Source organism: Lissotriton vulgaris, chromosome 12 (genome assembly GCF_964263255.1).
Source record: "Lissotriton vulgaris chromosome 12, aLisVul1.2, whole genome shotgun sequence".
NCBI lineage: Eukaryota > Metazoa > Chordata > Amphibia > Caudata > Salamandridae > Lissotriton > Lissotriton vulgaris.
The window spans coordinates 446321617-446338937 of record NC_141700.1 but is presented as its reverse complement, the minus strand read 5'-3'; the positions used below and the strand labels follow the sequence as shown (position 1 = coordinate 446338937).

General features: G+C 30.0%; 20 non-coding genes across 20 annotated transcripts; all 20 read left to right on the top strand.

The window, feature by feature from the left end:
* The first annotated feature begins 122 nt into the window (after positions 1 to 122).
* TRNAT-AGU (transfer RNA threonine (anticodon AGU)) lies at positions 123 to 196 on the top strand. Its single transcript has one exon. It is a non-coding gene; the product is annotated as a tRNA-Thr (tRNA).
* Positions 197 to 632: 436 nt separating this feature from the next.
* Positions 633 to 705, top strand: TRNAT-CGU (transfer RNA threonine (anticodon CGU)). The gene has a single exon. It is a non-coding gene; the product is annotated as a tRNA-Thr (tRNA).
* Positions 706 to 2669: 1964 nt separating this feature from the next.
* On the top strand, positions 2670 to 2742 carry TRNAT-CGU (transfer RNA threonine (anticodon CGU)). The gene has a single exon. It is a non-coding gene; the product is annotated as a tRNA-Thr (tRNA).
* A 946-nt stretch (positions 2743 to 3688) lies between these two features.
* TRNAT-UGU (transfer RNA threonine (anticodon UGU)) lies at positions 3689 to 3760 on the top strand. The gene has a single exon. It is a non-coding gene; the product is annotated as a tRNA-Thr (tRNA).
* A 434-nt stretch (positions 3761 to 4194) lies between these two features.
* TRNAT-AGU (transfer RNA threonine (anticodon AGU)) lies at positions 4195 to 4268 on the top strand. The gene has a single exon. It is a non-coding gene; the product is annotated as a tRNA-Thr (tRNA).
* Positions 4269 to 5212: 944 nt separating this feature from the next.
* On the top strand, positions 5213 to 5286 carry TRNAT-AGU (transfer RNA threonine (anticodon AGU)). Its single transcript has one exon. It is a non-coding gene; the product is annotated as a tRNA-Thr (tRNA).
* Positions 5287 to 6231: 945 nt separating this feature from the next.
* Positions 6232 to 6305, top strand: TRNAT-AGU (transfer RNA threonine (anticodon AGU)). The gene has a single exon. It is a non-coding gene; the product is annotated as a tRNA-Thr (tRNA).
* A 945-nt stretch (positions 6306 to 7250) lies between these two features.
* On the top strand, positions 7251 to 7324 carry TRNAT-AGU (transfer RNA threonine (anticodon AGU)). Its single transcript has one exon. It is a non-coding gene; the product is annotated as a tRNA-Thr (tRNA).
* A 437-nt stretch (positions 7325 to 7761) lies between these two features.
* Positions 7762 to 7834, top strand: TRNAT-CGU (transfer RNA threonine (anticodon CGU)). Its single transcript has one exon. It is a non-coding gene; the product is annotated as a tRNA-Thr (tRNA).
* A 435-nt stretch (positions 7835 to 8269) lies between these two features.
* On the top strand, positions 8270 to 8343 carry TRNAT-AGU (transfer RNA threonine (anticodon AGU)). The gene has a single exon. It is a non-coding gene; the product is annotated as a tRNA-Thr (tRNA).
* Positions 8344 to 9287: 944 nt separating this feature from the next.
* TRNAT-AGU (transfer RNA threonine (anticodon AGU)) lies at positions 9288 to 9361 on the top strand. The gene has a single exon. It is a non-coding gene; the product is annotated as a tRNA-Thr (tRNA).
* A 437-nt stretch (positions 9362 to 9798) lies between these two features.
* Positions 9799 to 9871, top strand: TRNAT-CGU (transfer RNA threonine (anticodon CGU)). Its single transcript has one exon. It is a non-coding gene; the product is annotated as a tRNA-Thr (tRNA).
* Positions 9872 to 10307: 436 nt separating this feature from the next.
* Positions 10308 to 10381, top strand: TRNAT-AGU (transfer RNA threonine (anticodon AGU)). The gene has a single exon. It is a non-coding gene; the product is annotated as a tRNA-Thr (tRNA).
* A 437-nt stretch (positions 10382 to 10818) lies between these two features.
* Positions 10819 to 10891, top strand: TRNAT-CGU (transfer RNA threonine (anticodon CGU)). The gene has a single exon. It is a non-coding gene; the product is annotated as a tRNA-Thr (tRNA).
* A 437-nt stretch (positions 10892 to 11328) lies between these two features.
* TRNAT-AGU (transfer RNA threonine (anticodon AGU)) lies at positions 11329 to 11402 on the top strand. The gene has a single exon. It is a non-coding gene; the product is annotated as a tRNA-Thr (tRNA).
* Positions 11403 to 12860: 1458 nt separating this feature from the next.
* Positions 12861 to 12933, top strand: TRNAT-CGU (transfer RNA threonine (anticodon CGU)). The gene has a single exon. It is a non-coding gene; the product is annotated as a tRNA-Thr (tRNA).
* Positions 12934 to 13367: 434 nt separating this feature from the next.
* Positions 13368 to 13441, top strand: TRNAT-AGU (transfer RNA threonine (anticodon AGU)). Its single transcript has one exon. It is a non-coding gene; the product is annotated as a tRNA-Thr (tRNA).
* Positions 13442 to 13878: 437 nt separating this feature from the next.
* TRNAT-CGU (transfer RNA threonine (anticodon CGU)) lies at positions 13879 to 13951 on the top strand. The gene has a single exon. It is a non-coding gene; the product is annotated as a tRNA-Thr (tRNA).
* A 1453-nt stretch (positions 13952 to 15404) lies between these two features.
* Positions 15405 to 15478, top strand: TRNAT-AGU (transfer RNA threonine (anticodon AGU)). Its single transcript has one exon. It is a non-coding gene; the product is annotated as a tRNA-Thr (tRNA).
* A 1457-nt stretch (positions 15479 to 16935) lies between these two features.
* TRNAT-CGU (transfer RNA threonine (anticodon CGU)) lies at positions 16936 to 17008 on the top strand. Its single transcript has one exon. It is a non-coding gene; the product is annotated as a tRNA-Thr (tRNA).
* The last annotated feature ends 313 nt before the right edge of the window (positions 17009 to 17321 follow it).

Genomic DNA, 17321 nt, shown 5'->3' with positions numbered 1-17321 from the left:
CTTCATTCATCTTAAGTGTTTGAGTGGAGAAGTGAGTGAACTTAGAAAAGAATATGAAAGTGAAAAAGCAATATTCTCTTGAACACCATAAAGAAAAGTGTTTCAAAATTAAGAATCAAGTCGGTGCTGTGGCTTAGCTGGTTAAAGCGCCTGTCTAGTAAACAGGAGATCCTGAGTTCAACTCTCAGCAGTGCCTTGCTTTTCTCATTGTTATATAACAAATCATATTCATTAGGTCTTATTCCGATACAATTAAAATATAAAAGTCTGATTTATATTACTGTTGAACAGATCATCTTAAACCTTATAAAAACCCAAGTATTTTCAAGATTTTAGAATGAATACTGTTATTGCAAAATGAAAAAAATACATATCTATGAGAAAGACGTAGATGAAATTTCTACCTAGATTGGAGCAATAGTAATACCTTTATGAAAAAAATTGTAAAGAATTCAAGAAATGAAATTGAGTTTTATAAGAGTACCTGTTTATTAAAACATATTAATCCTTGCGTAGTGATTGAGTATCTTTTCGTGTTTAAGATTACAATACATATGAAGAAGAATTTATAGCAGAAAACACATTTTCATCATCAACAATAAATGATTTATGCATTTTTTACTATTACCGTTGGTGCTGTGGCTTAGTGGTTAAAGCTCCTGTCTCGTAAACAGGAAATCCTGAGTTCAAATCTCAGCAGCACCTAACTGTTTTCTCCATGCTTTCCAAATAATTTTCATCAAACAAGTGTTGAATACAATTTAAGAATAAACATCTGGTTCTATGAACTTTAGAATAAGTTATCTTAAAAATTAAATAACATGCTTGGTATTGTGAAGATTTTTGTAGGAATGAATTGACAGAAATAGGGAAAGAAAATGACAAAGAACAAGATAGAGGTGAATGATCACTCTATTGTTGAATTCAACTAATCCATTCTTCAGCAAGGTATATTTTAAAATGATATGAATAGGGTAAACTTCAAATTAGAGAGGTGTTTTTGAATAAATGAAGAGTCTTCATTCATCTTAAGTGTTTGAGTAGAGAAGTGTGTGAACTTAGAAAAGAATATGAAAGTGAAAAAGCAATATTCTCTTGAACACCATAAAGAAAAGTGTTTCAACATTAAGAATCAAGTGGGTGCTGTGGCTTAGCTGGTTAAAGCGCCTGTCTAGTAAACAGGAGATCCTGAGTTCAACTCTCAGCAGCGCATTGCTTTTCTTATTGTTATATAACAAATCATTTTCATCAGGTCTTATTCCAATACAATTAAAATATAAAAGTCTGATTCATCTTACTGTTGAAAAGATCATCTTAAACCTTATAAAAACCCAAGTATTTTCAAGATTATAGAATGAATATTGTTATTGCAAAATGAAAAAAACTACATATCTATGAGAAAGACGTAGATGAAATTACTACCTATATTTGAGCAATAATAATACCTTCATGAAAAAAATTGTAAAGAATTCAAGAAATAAAATTAGGTTTTATAAGAGTACCTGTTTATTAAAACATATTAATCCTTGCGTAGTGATTGAGTATCTTTTCGTGTTTAAGATTACAATACATATAAAGAAGAATTTATAGCAGAAAACACATTTTCATCATCAACAATAAATTATTTATGCATTTTGTACTATCAACGTTGGTGCTGTGGCTTGGTGGTTAAAGCGCCTGTCTCGTAAACAGGAAATCCTGAGTTAAAATCTCAGCAGCACCTAACTGTTTTCTCCATGCTTTCCGAATAATTTTCATCAAACAAGTGTTGAATACAATTTAAGAATAAACATATGGTTCTATGAACTTTAGAATAAGTTATCTTAAAAATTAAATAAAATGCTTGGTATTGTGAAGATTTTTGTAGGAATGCATTGACTGAAATAGGGAAAAGAAAATGACAAAGAACAAGATAGAGGTGAATGATCACTCTATTGTTGAATTCAACTTATCCATTCTTTAGCAAGGTATATTTTAAAATGATATGAATAGGGTAAACTTCAAATTAGAGAGGTGTTTTTGAATAAGTGAAGAGTCTTCATTCATCTTAAGTGTTTGAGTAGAGGAGTGTGTGAACTTAGAAAAGAATATGAAAGTGAAAAAGTAATATTCTCTTGAACACCATAAAGAAAAGTGTTTCAAAATTAAGAATCAAGTGGGTGCTGTGGCTTAGCTGGTTGAAGCGCCTGTCTAGTAAACAGGAGATCCTGAGTTCAACTCTCAGCAGCGCCTTGCTTTTCTCATTGTTATATAACAAATCATTTTCATTAGGTCTTATTCCGATACAATTAAAATATAAAAGTCTGATTCATATTACTGTTGAACATATCATCTTAAACTTTATAAAAACCCAAGTATTTTCAAGATTTTAGAATGAATACTGTTATTGCAAAATGAAAAAAATACATATCTATGAGAAAGACGTAGATGAAATTTCTACCTAGATTGGAGCAATAGTAATACCTTTATGAAAAAAAATTGTAAAGAATTCAAGAAATGAAATTGAGTTTTTTAAGAGTACCTGTTTATTAAAACATATTAATCCTTGCGTAGTGAGTGAGTATCTTTTCGTGTTCAAGATTACAATACATATAAAGAAGAATTTATAGCAGAAAACACATTTTCATCATCAACAATAAATGATTTTTGCATTTTTAACTATTACCGTTGGTGCTGTGGCTTAGTGGTTAAAGCTCCTGTCTCGTAAACAGGAAATCCTGAGTTCAAATCTCAGCAGCACCTAACTGTTTTCTCCATGCTTTCCAAATAATTTTCATCAAACAAGTGTTGAATACAATTTAAGAATAAACATCTGGTTCTATGAACTTTAGAATATGTTATCTTAAAAATTAAATACCATGCTTGGCATTGTGAAGATTTTTGTAGGAATGCATTGACTGAAATAGGGAAAAGAAAATGACAAAGAACAAGATAGAGGTGAATGATCACTCTATTGTTGAATTCAACTAATCCATTCTTCAGCAAGGTATAGTTTAAAATGATATGAATAGGGTAAAATTCAAATTAGAGAGGTGTTTTTGAATAAATGAAGAGTCTTCATTCATCTTAAGTGTTTGAGTAGAGAAGTGTGTGAACTTAGAAAAGAATATGAACGTGAAAAAGCAATATTCTCTTGAACACCATAAAGAAAAGTGTTTCAAAATTAAGAATCAAGTGGGTGCTGTGGCTTAGCTGGTTAAAGCTCCTGTGTAGTAAACAGGAGATCCTGAGTTCAACTCTCTGCAGCGCCTTGCTTTTCTCATTGTTATATAACAAATCATTTTCATTAGGTCTTATTCCGATACAATTAAAATATAAAAGTCTGATTCATCTTACTGTTAAAAAGATCATCTTAAACCTTATAAAAACCCAAGTATTTTCAAGATTATAGAATGAATACTGTTATTGCAAAATGAAAAAAATACATATCTATGAGAAAGACGTAGATGAAATTTCTACCTAGATTTGAGCAATATTAATACCTTCATGAAAAAAAATTGTAAAGAATTCAAGAAATTAAATTGGGTTTTATAAGAGTACCTGTTTATTAAAACATATTAGTCCTTGCGTAGTGATTGAGTATCTTTTCGTGTTTAAGATTACAATACATATAAAGAAGAATTTATAGCAGAAAACACATTTTCATCATCAACAATAAATTATTTATGTAATTTTTACCATTAACGTGTGTGCTGTGGCTTAGTGGTTAAGCGCCTGTCTTGTAAACAGGATATCCTGAGTTCAAATCTCAGCAGCACCTAGATGTTTTCTCCATGCTTTCCGAATAATTTTCATCAAACAAGTGTTGAATACAATTTAAGAATAAACATCTGGTTCTATGAACTTAGAATAAGTTATCTTAAAAATTAAACAAAATGCTTGGTATTGTGAAGATTTTTGTAGGAATGCATTGACTGAAATAGGGAAAAGAAAATGACAAAGAACAAGATACAGGTGAATGATCACTCTATTGTTGAATTCAACTAATCCATTCTTCAGCAAGGTATATTTTAAAATGATATGAATAGGGTAAACTTCAAATTAGAGAGGTGTTTTTGAATAAGTGAAGAGCCTTCATTCATCTTAAGTGTTTGAGTAGAGAAGTGTGTGAACTTAGAAAAGAATATGAAAGTGAAAAAGCAATATTCTTTGGAACACCATAAAGAAAAGTGTTTCAAAATTAAGAATCAAGTGGGTGCTGTGGCTTAGCTGGTTAAAGCGCCTGTCTAGTAAACAGGAGATCCTGAGTTCAACTCTCAGCAGTGCCTTGCTTTTCTCATTGTTATATAACAAATCATATTCATTAGGTCTTATTCCGATACAATTAAAATATAAAAGTCTGATTCATATTACTGTTGAACAGATCATCTTAAACCTTATAAAAACCCAAGTATTTTCAAGATTTTAGAATGAATACTGTTATTGCAAAATGAAAAAAATACATATCTATGAGAAAGACGTAGATGACATTTCTACCTAGATTGGAGCAATAGTAATACCTTTATGAAAAAAAATTGTAAAGAATTCAAGAAATGAAATTGAGTTTTATAAGAGTACCTGTTTATTAAAACATATTAATCCTTGCGTAGTGATTGAGTATCTTTTCGTGTTTAAGATTACAATACATATAAAGAAGAATTTATAGCAGAAAACAAATTTTCATCATCAACAATAAATGATTTTTGCATTATTTACTATTACCGTTGGTGCTGTGGCTTAGTGGTTAAAGCTCCTGTCTCGTAAACAGGAAATCCTGAGTTCAAATCTCAACAGCACCTAACTGTTTTCTCCATGCTTTCCAAATAATTTTCATCAAACAAGTGTTGAATACAATTTAAGAATAAACATCTGGTTCTATGAACTTTAGAATAAGTTATCTTAAAAATTAAACAAAATGCTTGGTATTGTGAAGATTTTGTAGGAATGCATTGACTGAAATAGGGAAAAGAAAATGACAAAGAACAAGATACAGGTGAATGATCACTCTATTGTTGAATTCAACTAATCCATTCTTCAGCAAGGTATATTTTAAAATGATATGAATAGGGTAAACTTCAAATTAGAGAGGTGTTTTTGAATAAGTTAAGAGCCTTCATTCATCTTAAGTGTTTGAGTAGAGAAGTGTGTGAACTTAGAAAAGAATATGAAAGTGAAAAAGCAATATTCTTTGGAACACCATAAAGAAAAGTGTTTCAAAATTAAGAATCAAGTGGGTGCTGTGGCTTAGCTGGTTAAAGCGCCTGTCTAGTAAACAGGAGATCCTGAGTTCAACTCTCAGCAGTGCCTTGCTTTTCTCATTGTTATATAACAAATCATATTCATTAGGTCTTATTCCGATACAATTAAAATATAAAAGTCTGATTCATATTACTGTTGAACAGATCATCTTAAACCTTATAAAAACCCAAGTATTTTCAAGATTTTAGAATGAATACTGTTATTGCAAAATGAAAAAAATACATATCTATGAGAAAGACGTAGATGAAATTTCTACCTAGATTGGAGCAATAGTAATACCTTTATGAAAAAAAATTGTAAAGAATTCAAGAAATGAAATTGGGTTTTATAAGAGTACCTGTTTATTAAAACATATTAATCCTTGCGTAGTGATTGAGTATCTTTTCGTGTTTAAGATTACAATACATATAAAGAAGAATTTATAGCAGAAAACAAATTTTCATCATCAACAATAAATGATTTTTGCATTATTTACTATTACCGTTGATGCTGTGGCTTAGTGGTTAAAGCTCCTGTCTCGTAAACAGGAAGTCCTGAGTTCAAATCTCAACAGCACCTAACTGTTTTCTCCATGCTTTCCAAATAATTTTCATCAAACAAGTGTTGAATACAATTTAAGAATAAACATCTGGTTCTATGAACTTTAGAATAAGTTATCTTAAAAATTTAATAACATGCTTGGTATTGTGGTGATTTTTGTAGGAATGCATTGACTGAAATAGGGAAAAGAAAATGACAAAGAACAAGATAGAGGTGAATGATCACTCTATTGTTGAATTCAACTAATCCATTCTTCAGCAAGGTATAGTTTAAAATGATATGAATAGGGTAAACTTCAAATTAGAGAGGTGTTTTTAAATAAATGAAGAGTCTTCATTCATCTTAAGTGTTTGAGTAGAGAAATGTGTGAACTTAGAAAAGAATATGAAAGTGAAAAAGCAATATTCTCTTGAACACCATAAAGAAAAGTGTTTCAAAATTAAGAATCAAGTGGGTGCTGTGGCTTAGCTGGTTAAAGCGCCTGTCTAGTAAACAGGAGATCCTGAGTTCAACTCTCAGCAGCGCCTTGCTTTTCTCATTGTTATATAACAAATCATTTTCATTAGGGCTTATTCCGATACAATTAAAATATAAAAGTCTGATTCATATTACTGTTGAACAGATCATCTTAAACCTTATAAAAACCCAAGTATTTTCAAGATTTTAGAATGAATACTGTTATTGCAAAATGAAAAAAATACATATCTATGAGAAAGACGTAGATGAAATTTCTACCTAGATTGGAGCAATAGTAATACCTTTATGAAAAAAAATTGTAAAGAATTCAAGAAATGAAATTGAGTTTTATAAGAGTACCTGTTTATTAAAACATATTAATCCTTGCGTAGTGATTGAGTATCTTTTCGTGTTTAAGATTACAATACATATAAAGAAGAATTTATAGCAGAAAACACATTTTCATCATCAACAATAAATGATTTTTGCATTATTTACTATTACCGTTGGTGCTGTGGCTTAGTGGTTAAAGCTCCTGTCTCGTAAACAGGAAATCCTGAGTTCAAATCTCAACAGCACCTAACTGTTTTCTCCATGCTTTCCAAATAATTTTCATCAAACAAGTGTTGAATACAATTTAAGAATAAACATCTGGTTCTATGAACTTTAGAATAAGTTATCTTAAAAATTAAATAAGATGCTTAGTATTGTGGTGATTTTTGTAGGAATGCATTGACTGAAATAGGGAAAAGAAAATGACAAAGAACAAGATAGAGGTGAATGATCACTCTATTGTTGAATTCAACTAATCCATTCTTCAGCAAGGTATAGTTTAAAATGATATGAATAGGGTAAACTTCAAATTAGAGAGGTGTTTTTAAATAAATGAAGAGTCTTCATTCATCTTAAGTGTTTGAGTAGAGAAATGTGTGAACTTAGAAAAGAATATGAAAGTGAAAAAGCAATATTCTCTTGAACACCATAAAGAAAAGTGTTTCAAAATTAAGAATCAAATGGGTGCTGTGGCTTAGCTGGTTAAAGCGCCTGTCTAGTAAACAGGAGATCCTGAGTTCAACTCTCAGCAGCGCCTTGCTTTTCTCATTGTTATATAACAAATCATTTTCATTAGGGCTTATTCCGATACAATTAAAATATAAAAGTCTGATTCATCTTACTGTTGAAAAGATCATCTTAAACCTTATAAAAACCCAAGTATTTTCAAGATTATAGAATGAATACTGTTATTGCAAAATAAAAAAAATACATATCTATGAGAAAGACGTAGATGAAATTTCTACCTAGATTTGAGCAATATTAATACCTTCATGAAAAAAAATTGTAAAGAATTCAAGAAATGAAATTGGGTTTTATAACAGTACCTGTTTATTAAAACATATTAGTCCTTGCGTAGTGATTGAGTATCTTTTCGTGTTTAAGATTACAATACATATAAAGAAGAATTTATAGCAGAAAACACATTTTCATCATCAACAATAAATCATTTATGCATTTTTTATCATTAACATTGGTGCTGTGGCTTAGTGGTTAAAGCGCCTGTCTCGTAAACAGGATATCCTGAGTTCAAATCTCAGCAGCACCTATATGTTTTCTCCATGCTTTCTGAATAATTTTCATCAAACAAGTGTTGAATACAATTTAAGAATAAACATCTGGTTCTATGAACTTTAGAATAAGTTATCTTAAAAATTAAATAAAAAGCTTGGTATTGTGAAGATTTTTGTAGGAATGCATTGACCGAAATAGGGAAAAGAAAATGACAAAGAACAATATAGAGGTGAATGATCACTCTATTGTTGAATTCAACTAATCCATTCTTCAGCAAGGTATATTTTAAAATGATATGAATAGGGTAAACTTCAAATTAGAGAGGTGTTTTTGAATAAATGAAGAGTCTTCATTCATCTTAAGTGTTTGAGTAGAGAAGTGTGTGAACTTAGAAAAGAATATGAAAGTGAAAAAGCAATATTCTCTTGAACACCATAAAGAAAAGTGTTTCAAAATTAAGAATCAAGTGGGTGCTGTGGCTTAGCTGGTTAAAGCGCCTGTCTAGTAAACAGGAGATCCTGAGTTCAACTCTCAGCAGCGCCTTGCTTTTCTCATTGTTATATAACAAATCATTTCCATCAGGTCTTATTCCAATACAATTAAAATATAAAAGTCTGATTCATCTTACTGTTGAAAAGATCATCTTAAACCTTATAAAAACCCAAGTATTTTCAAGATTATAGAATGAATATTGTTATTGCAAAATGAAAAAACCTACATATCTATGAGAAAGACGTAGATGAAATTTCGACCTATATTTGAGCAATAATAATACCTTCATGAAAAAAATTGTAAAGAATTCAAGAAATGAAATTAGGTTTCATAAGAGTACCTGTTTATTAAAACATATTAATCCTTGAGTAGTGATTGAGTATCTTTTCGTGTTTAAGATTACAATACATATAAAGAAGAATTTATAGCAGAAAACACATTTTCATCATCAACAATAAATGATTTATGCATTTTTTACTATTGCTGTTGGTGCCGTGGCTTAGTGGTTAAAGCTCCTGTCTCGTAAACAGGAAATCCTGAGTTCAAACCTCAGCAGCACTTAACTGTTTTCTCCATGCTTTCCAAATAATTTTCATCAAACAAGTGTTGAATACAATTTAAGAATAAACATCTGGTTCTATGAACTTTAGAATAAGTTATCTTAAAAATTAAATAACATGCTTGGTATTGTGAAGATTTTTGTAGGAATGAATTGACAGAAATAGGGAAAGAAAATGGTAAAGAACAAGATAGAGGTGAATGATCACTCTATTGTTGAATTCAACTAATCCATTTTTCAGCAAGGTATATTTTAAAATGATATGAATAGGGTAAACTTCAAATTAGAGAGGTGTTTTTGAATAAGTGAAGAGTCTTCATTCATCTTAAGTGTTTGAGTGGAGAAGTGTGTGAACGTAGAAAAGAATATGAAAGTGAAAAAGCAATATTCTCTTGAACACCATAAAGAAAAGTGTTTCAAGATTAAGAATCAAGTGGGTGCTGTGGCTTAGCTGGTTAAAGCGCCTGTCTAGTAAACAGGAGATCCTGAGTTCAACTCTCAGCAGCGCCTTGCTTTTCTCATTGTTATATAACAAATCATTTTCATCAGGTCTTATTCCAATACAATTAAAATATAAAAGTCTGATTCATCTTACTGTTGAAAAGATCATCTTAAACCTTATAAAAACCCAAGTATTTTCAAGATTATAGAATGAATATTGTTATTGCAAAATGAAAAAAACTACATATCTATGAGAAAGACGTAGATGAAATTACTACCTATATTTGAGCAATAATAATACCTTCATGAAAAAAATTGTAAAGAATTCAAGAAATGAAATTAGGTTTTATAAGAGTACCTGTTTATTAAAACATATTAATCCTTGCATAGTGATTGAGTATCTTTTCGTGTTTAAGATTACAATACATATAAAGAAGAATTTATAGCAGAAAACACATTTTCATCATCAACAATAAATGATTTATGCATTTTTTACGATTACCGTTGGTGCTGTGGCTTAGTGGTTAAAGCTCCTGTCTCGTAAACAGGAAATCCTGAGTTCAAATCTCAGCAGCACCTAACTGTTTTCTCCATGCTTTCCAAATAATTTTCATCAAACACATGTTGAATACCATTTAAGAATAAACATCTGGTTCTATGAACTTTATTAATAAGTTATCTTAAAAATTAAATAAAATGATTGGTATTGTGAAGATTTTTGTAGGAATGCATTGACTGAAATAGGGAAAAGAAAATGACAAAGAACAAGATAGAGGTGAATGATCACTCTATTGTTGAATTCAACTAATCCATTCTTCAACAAGGTATATTTTAAAATGATATGAATAGGGTAAACTTCAAATTAGAGAGGTGTTTTTGAATAAATGAAGAGTCTTCATTCATCTTAAGTGTTTGAGTAGAGAAGTGTGTGAACTTAGAAAAGAATATGAAAGTGAAAAAGCAATATTCTCTTGAACACCATAAAGAAAAGTGTTTCAAAATTAAGAATCAAGTGGGTGCTGTGGCTTAGCTGATTAAAGCGCCTGTCTAGTAAACAGGAGATCCTGAGTTCAACTCTCAGCAGCGCCTTGCTTTTCTCATTGTTATATAACAAATCATTTTCATCAGGTCTTATTCCAATACAATTAAAATATAAAAGTCTGATTCATCTTACTGTTGAAAAGATCATCTTAAACCTTATAAAAACCCAAGTATTTTCAAGGTTATAGAATGAATATTGTTATTGCAAAATGAAAAAAACTACATATCTATGAGAAAGACGTAGATGAAATTACTACCTATATTTGAGCAATAATAATACCTTCATGAAAAAAATTGTAAAGAATTCAAGAAATGAAATTAGGTTTTATAAGAGTACCTGTTTATTAAAACATATTAATCCTTGCATAGTGATTGAGTATCTTTTCGTGTTTAAGATTACAATACATATAAAGAAGAATTTATAGCAGAAAACACATTTTCATCATCAACAATAAATGATTTATGCATTTTTTACGATTACCGTTGGTGCTGTGGCTTAGTGGTTAAAGCTCCTGTCTCGTAAACAGGAAATCCTGAGTTCAAATCTCAGCAGCACCTAACTGTTTTCTCCATGCTTTCCGAATAATTTTCATCAAACAAGTGTTGAATACAATTTAAGAATAAACATCTGGTTCTATGAACTTTAGAATAAGTTATCTTAAAAAATTTAAACAAAATGCTTGGTGTTGTGAAGATTTATGTAGGAATGCATTGACTGAAATAGGGAAAAGAAAATGACAAAGAACAAGATAGAGGTGAATGATCACTCTATTGTTGAATTCAACTTATCCATTCTTTAGCAAGGTATATTTTAAAATGATATGAATAGGGTAAACTTCAAATTAGAGAGGTGTTTTTGAATAAGTGAAGAGTCTTCATTCATCTTAAGTGTTTGAGTAGAGAAGTGTGTGAACTTAGAAAAGAATATGAAAGTGAAAAAGCAATATTCTCTTGAACACCATAAAGAAAAGTGTTTCAAAACTACGAATCAATTGGGTGCTGTGGCTTAGCTGGTTAAAGCGCCTGTCTAGTAAACAGGAGATCCTGAGTTCAACTCTCAGCAGCGACTTGCTTTTCTCATTGTTATATAACAAATCATTTTCATCAGGTCTTATTCCAATACAATTAAAATATAAAAGTCTGATTCATCTTACTGTTGAAAAGATCATCTTAAACCTTATAAAAACCCAAGTATTTTCAAGATTATAGAATGAATATTGTTATTAAAAAATGAAAAAAACTACATATCTATGAGAAAGACGTAGATGAAATTACTACCTATATTTGAGCAATAATAATACCTTCATGAAAAAAAATTGTAAAGAATTCAAGAAATGAAATTAGGTTTTATAAGAGTACCTGTTTATTAAAACATATTAATCCTTGCGTAGTGATTGAGTATCTTTTCGTGTTTAAGATTACAATACATATAAAGAAGAATTTATAGCAGAAAACACATTTTCATCATCAACAATAAATTATTTATGCATTTTTTACTATTAACGTTGGTGCTGTGGCTTGGTGGTTAAAGCGCCTGTCTCGTAAACAGGAAATCCTGAGTTAAAATCTCAGCAGCACCTAACTGTTTTCTCCATGCTTTCCGAATATTTTTCATCAAACAAGTGTTGAATACAATTTAAGAATAAACATCTGGTTCTATGAACTTTAGAATAAGTTATCTTAAAAATTAAATAAAATGCTTGGTATTGCGAAGATTTTTGTAGGAATGCATTGACTGAAATAGGGAAAAGAAAATGACAAAGAACAAGATAGAGGTGAATGATCACTCTATTGTTGAATTCAACTTATCCATTCTTTAGCAAGGTATATTTTAAAATGATATGAATAGGGTACACTTCAAATTAGAGAGGTGTTTTTGAATAAGTGAAGAGTCTTCATTCATCTTAAGTGTTTGAGTAGAGGAGTGTGTGAACTTAGAAAAGAATATGAAAGTGAAAAAGTAATATTCTCTTGAACACCATAAAGAAAAGTGTTTCAAAATTAAGAATCAAGTGGGTGCTGTGGCTTAGCTGGTTGAAGCGCCTGTCTAGTAAACAGGAGATCCTGTGGTCAACTCTCATCAGCGCCTTGCTTTTCTCATTGTTATATAACAAATCATTGTTATTAGGTCTTATTCCGATACAATTAAAATATAAAAGTCTGATTCATCTTACTGTTAAAAAGATCATCTTAAACCTTATAAAAACCCAAGTATTTTCAAGATTATAGAAAGAATACTGTTATTGCAAAATGAAAAAAAATACATATCTATGAGAAAGACGTTGATGAAATTTCTACCTAGATTTGAGCAATATTAATACCTTCATGAAAAAAAATTGTAAAGAATTCAAGAAATGAAATTGGGTTTTATAAGAGTACCTGTTTATTAAAACTTATTAATCCTTGCGTAGTGATTGAGTATCTTTTCGTGTTTAAGATTACAATACATATAAAGAAGAATTTATAGCAGAAAACACATTTTCATCATCAACAATAAATGATTTATGCATTTTTTACTATTACTGTTGGTGCTGTGGCTTAGTGGTTAAAGCTCCTGTCTCGTAAACAGGAAATCCTGAGTTCAAACCTCAGCAGCACTTAACTGTTTTCTCCATGCTTTCCAAATAATTTTCATCAAACAAGTGTTGAATACAATTTAAGAATAAACATCTGGTTCTATGAACTTTAGAATAAGTTATCTTAAAAATTAAATAACATGCTTGGTATTGTGAAGATTTTTGTAGGAATGAATTGACAGAAATAGGGAAAGAAAATGACAAAGAACAAGATAGAGGTGAATGATCACTCTATTGTTGAATTCAACTAATCCATTTTTCAGCAAGGTATATTTTAAAATGATATGAATAGGGTAAACTTCAAATTAGAGAGGTGTTTTTGAATAAGTGAAGAGTCTTCATTCATCTTAAGTGTTTGAGTGGAGAAGTGTGTGAACTTAGAAAAGAATATGAAAGTGAAAAAGCAATATTCTCTTGAACACCATAAAGAAAAGTGTTTCAAAATTAAGAATCAAGTGGGTGCTGTGGCTTAGCTGGTTAAAGCGCCTGTCTAGTAAACAGGAGATCCTGAGTTCAACTCTCAGCAGTACCTTGCTTATCTCATTGTTATATAACAAATCATATTCATTAGGTCTTATTCCGATACAATTAAAATATAAAAGTCTGATTCATATTACTGTTGAACAGATCATCTTAAACCTTATAAAAACCCAAGTATTTTCAAGATTTTAGTATGAATACTGTTATAGCAAAATGAAAAAAATACATATCTATGAGAAAGACGTAGATGAAATTTCTACCTAGATTGGAGCAATAGTAATACCTTTATGAAAAAAATTTGTAAAGAATTCAAGAAATGAAATTGAGTTTTATAAGAGTACCTGTTTATTAAAACATATTAATCCTTGCATAGTGATTGAGTATCTTTTCGTGTTTAAGATTACAATACATATAAAGAACAATTTATAGCAGAAAACACATTTTCATCATCAACAATAAATGATTTATGCATTTTTTACTATTACCGTTGGTGCTGTGGCTTAGTGGTTAAAGCTCCTGTCTCGTAAACAGGAAATCCTGAGTTCAAATCTCAGCAGCACCTAACTGTTTTCTCCATGCTTTCCAAATAATTTTCATCAAACACATGTTGAATACAATTTAAGAATAAACATCTGGTTCTATGAACTTTAGAATAAGTTATCTTAAAAATTAAATAAAATGATTGGTATTGTGAAGATTTTTGTAGGAATGCATTGACTGAAATAGGGAAAAGAAAATGACAAAGAACAAGATAGAGGTGAATGATCACTCTATTGTTGAATTCAACTAATCCATTCTGCAGCAAGGTATATTTTAAAATGATATGAATAGGGTAAACTTCAAATTAGAGAGGTGTTTTTGAATAAATGAAGAGTCTTCATTCATCTTAAGTGTTTGAGTAGAGAAGTGTGTGAACTTAGAAAAGAATATGAAAGTGAAAAAGCAATATTCTCTTGAACACCATTAAGAAAAGTGTTTCAAGATTAAGAATCAAGTGGGTGCTGTGGCTTAGCTGGTTAAAGCGCATGTCTAGTAAACAGGAGATCCTGAGTTCAACTCTCAGCAGCGCCTTGCTTTTCTCATTGTTATATAACAAATCATTTTCATCAGGTCTTATTCCAATACAATTAAAATATAAAAGTCTGATTCATCTTACTGTTGAAAAGATCATCTTAAACCTTATAAAAACCCAAGTATTTACAAGATTATAGAATGAATATTGTTATTGCAAAATGAAAAAAACTACATATCTATGAGAAAGACGTAGATGAAATTACTACCTATATTTGAGCAATAATAATACCTTCATGAAAAAAATTGTAAAGAATTCAAGAAATGAAATTAGGTTTCATAAGAGTACCTGTTTATTAAAACATATTAATCCTTGCGTAGTGATTGAGTATCTTTTCGTGTTTAAGATTACAATACATATAAAGAAGAATTTATAGCAGAAAACACATTTTCATCATCAACAATAAATGATTTATGCATTTTTTACTATTGCTGTTGGTGCTGTGGCTTAGTGGTTAAAGCTCCTGTCTCGTAAACAGGAAATCCTAAGTTCAAACCTCAGCAGCACTTAACTGTTTTCTCCATGCTTTCCAAATAATTTTCATCAAACAAGTGTTGAATACAATTTAAGAATAAACATCTGGTTCTATGAACTTTAGAATAAGTTATCTTAAAAATTAAATAACATGCTTGGTATTGTGAAGATTTTTGTAGGAATGAATTGACAGAAATAGGGAAAGAAAATGACAAAGAACAAGATAGAGGTGAATGATCACTCTATTGTTGAATTCAACTAATCCATTTTTCAGCAAGGTATATTTTAAAATGATATGAATAGGGTAAACTTCAAATTAGAGAGGTGTTTTTGAATAAGTGAAGAGTCTTCATTCATCTTAAGTGTTTGAGTGGAGAAGTGTGTGAACTTAGAAAAGAATATGAAAGTGAAAAAGCAATATTCTCTTGAACACCATAAAGAAAAGTGTTTCAAGATTAAGAATCAAGTGGGTGCTGTGGCTTAGCTGGTTAAAGCGCCTGTCTAGTAAATAGGAGATCCTGAGTTCAACTCTCAGCAGCGCCTTGCTTTTCTCATTGTTATATAACAAATCATTTTCATCAGGTCTTATTCCAATACAATTAAAATATAAAAGTCTGATTCATCTTACTGTTGAAAAGATCATCTTAAACCTTATAAAAACCCAAGTATTTTCAAGATTATAGAATGAATATTGTTATTGCAAAATGAAAAAAACGACATATCTATGAGAAAGACGTAGATGAAATTACTACCTATATTTGAGCAATAATAATACCTTCATGAAAAAAATTGTAAAGAATTCAAGAAATGAAATTAGGTTTTATAAGAGTACCTGTTTATTAAAACATATTAATCCTTGCATAGTGATTGAGTATCTTTTCGTGTTTAAGATTACAATACATATAAAGAAGAATTTATAGCAGAAAACACATTTTCATCATCAACAATAAATGATTTATGCATTTTTTACGATTACCGTTGGTGCTGTGGCTTAGTGGTTAAAGCTCCTGTCTCGTAGACAGGAAATCCTGAGTTCAAATCTCAGCAGCACCTAACTGTTTTCTCCATGCTTTCCAAATAATTTTCATCAAACACATGTTGAATACCATTTAAGAATAAACATCTGGTTCTATGAACTTTAGAATAAGTTATCTTAAAAATTAAATAAAATGATTGGTATTGTGAAGATTTTTGTAGGAATGCATTGACTGAAATAGGGAAAAGAAAATGACAAAGAACAAGATAGAGGTGAATGATCACTCTATTGTTGAATTCAAGTAATCCATTCTTCAGCAAGGTATAGTTTAAAATGATATGAATAGGGTAAACTTCAAATTAGAGAGGTGTTTCTGAATAAGTGAAGAGCCTTCATTCATCTTAAGTGTTTGAGTAGAGAAGTGTGTGAACTTAGAAAAGAATATGAAAGTGAAAAAGCAATATTCTCTTGAACACCATAAAGAAAAGTGTTTCAAAATTAAGAATCAAGTGGGTGATGTGGCTTAGGTGGTTACAGCGCCTGTCTAGTAAACAGGAGATCCTGAGTTCAACTCTCAGCAGTGCCTTGCTTTGCTCATTGTTATATAACAAATTATTTTCCTTAGGTCTTATTCCGATACAATTAAAATATAAAAGTCTGATTCATCTTACTGTTGAACAGATCATCTTAAACCTTATAAAAACCCAAGTATTTTCAAGATTATAGAATGAATACTGTTATTGCAAAATGAAAAAAACTACATATCTATGAGAAAGACGTAGATGAAATTTCTACCTAGATTTGAGCAATATTAGTACCTTCATGAAACAAAATTTTAAAGAATTCAAGAAATGAAATTGGGTTTTATAAGATTACCTGTTTATTAAAACATATTAATCCTTGCGTAGTGATTGAGTATATTTTCGTGTTTAAGATTACAATACATATAAAGAAGAATTTATAGCAGGAAACACATTTTCATCATCAACAATAAATTATTTATGCATTTTTTACTAATAACGTTGGTGCTGTGGCTTAGTGGTTAAAGCGCCTGTCTCGTAAACAGGAAATCCTGAGTTCAAATCTCAGCAGCACCTAACTGTTTTCTCCATGCTTTCCGAATAATTTTCATCAAACAAGTGTTGAATACAATTTAAGAATAAACATCTGGTTCTATGAACTTTAGAATACGTTATCTTAAAAATTAAATAAAATGATTGGTATTGTGAAGATTTTTGTAGGAATGCATTGACTGAAATAGGGAAAAGAAAATGACAAAGAACAAGATAGAGGTGAATGATCACTCTATTGTTGAATTCAAGTAATCCATTCTTCAGCAAGGTATAGTTTAAAATGATATGAATAGGGTAAACTTCAAATTAGAGATGTGTTTTTGAATAAATGAAGAGT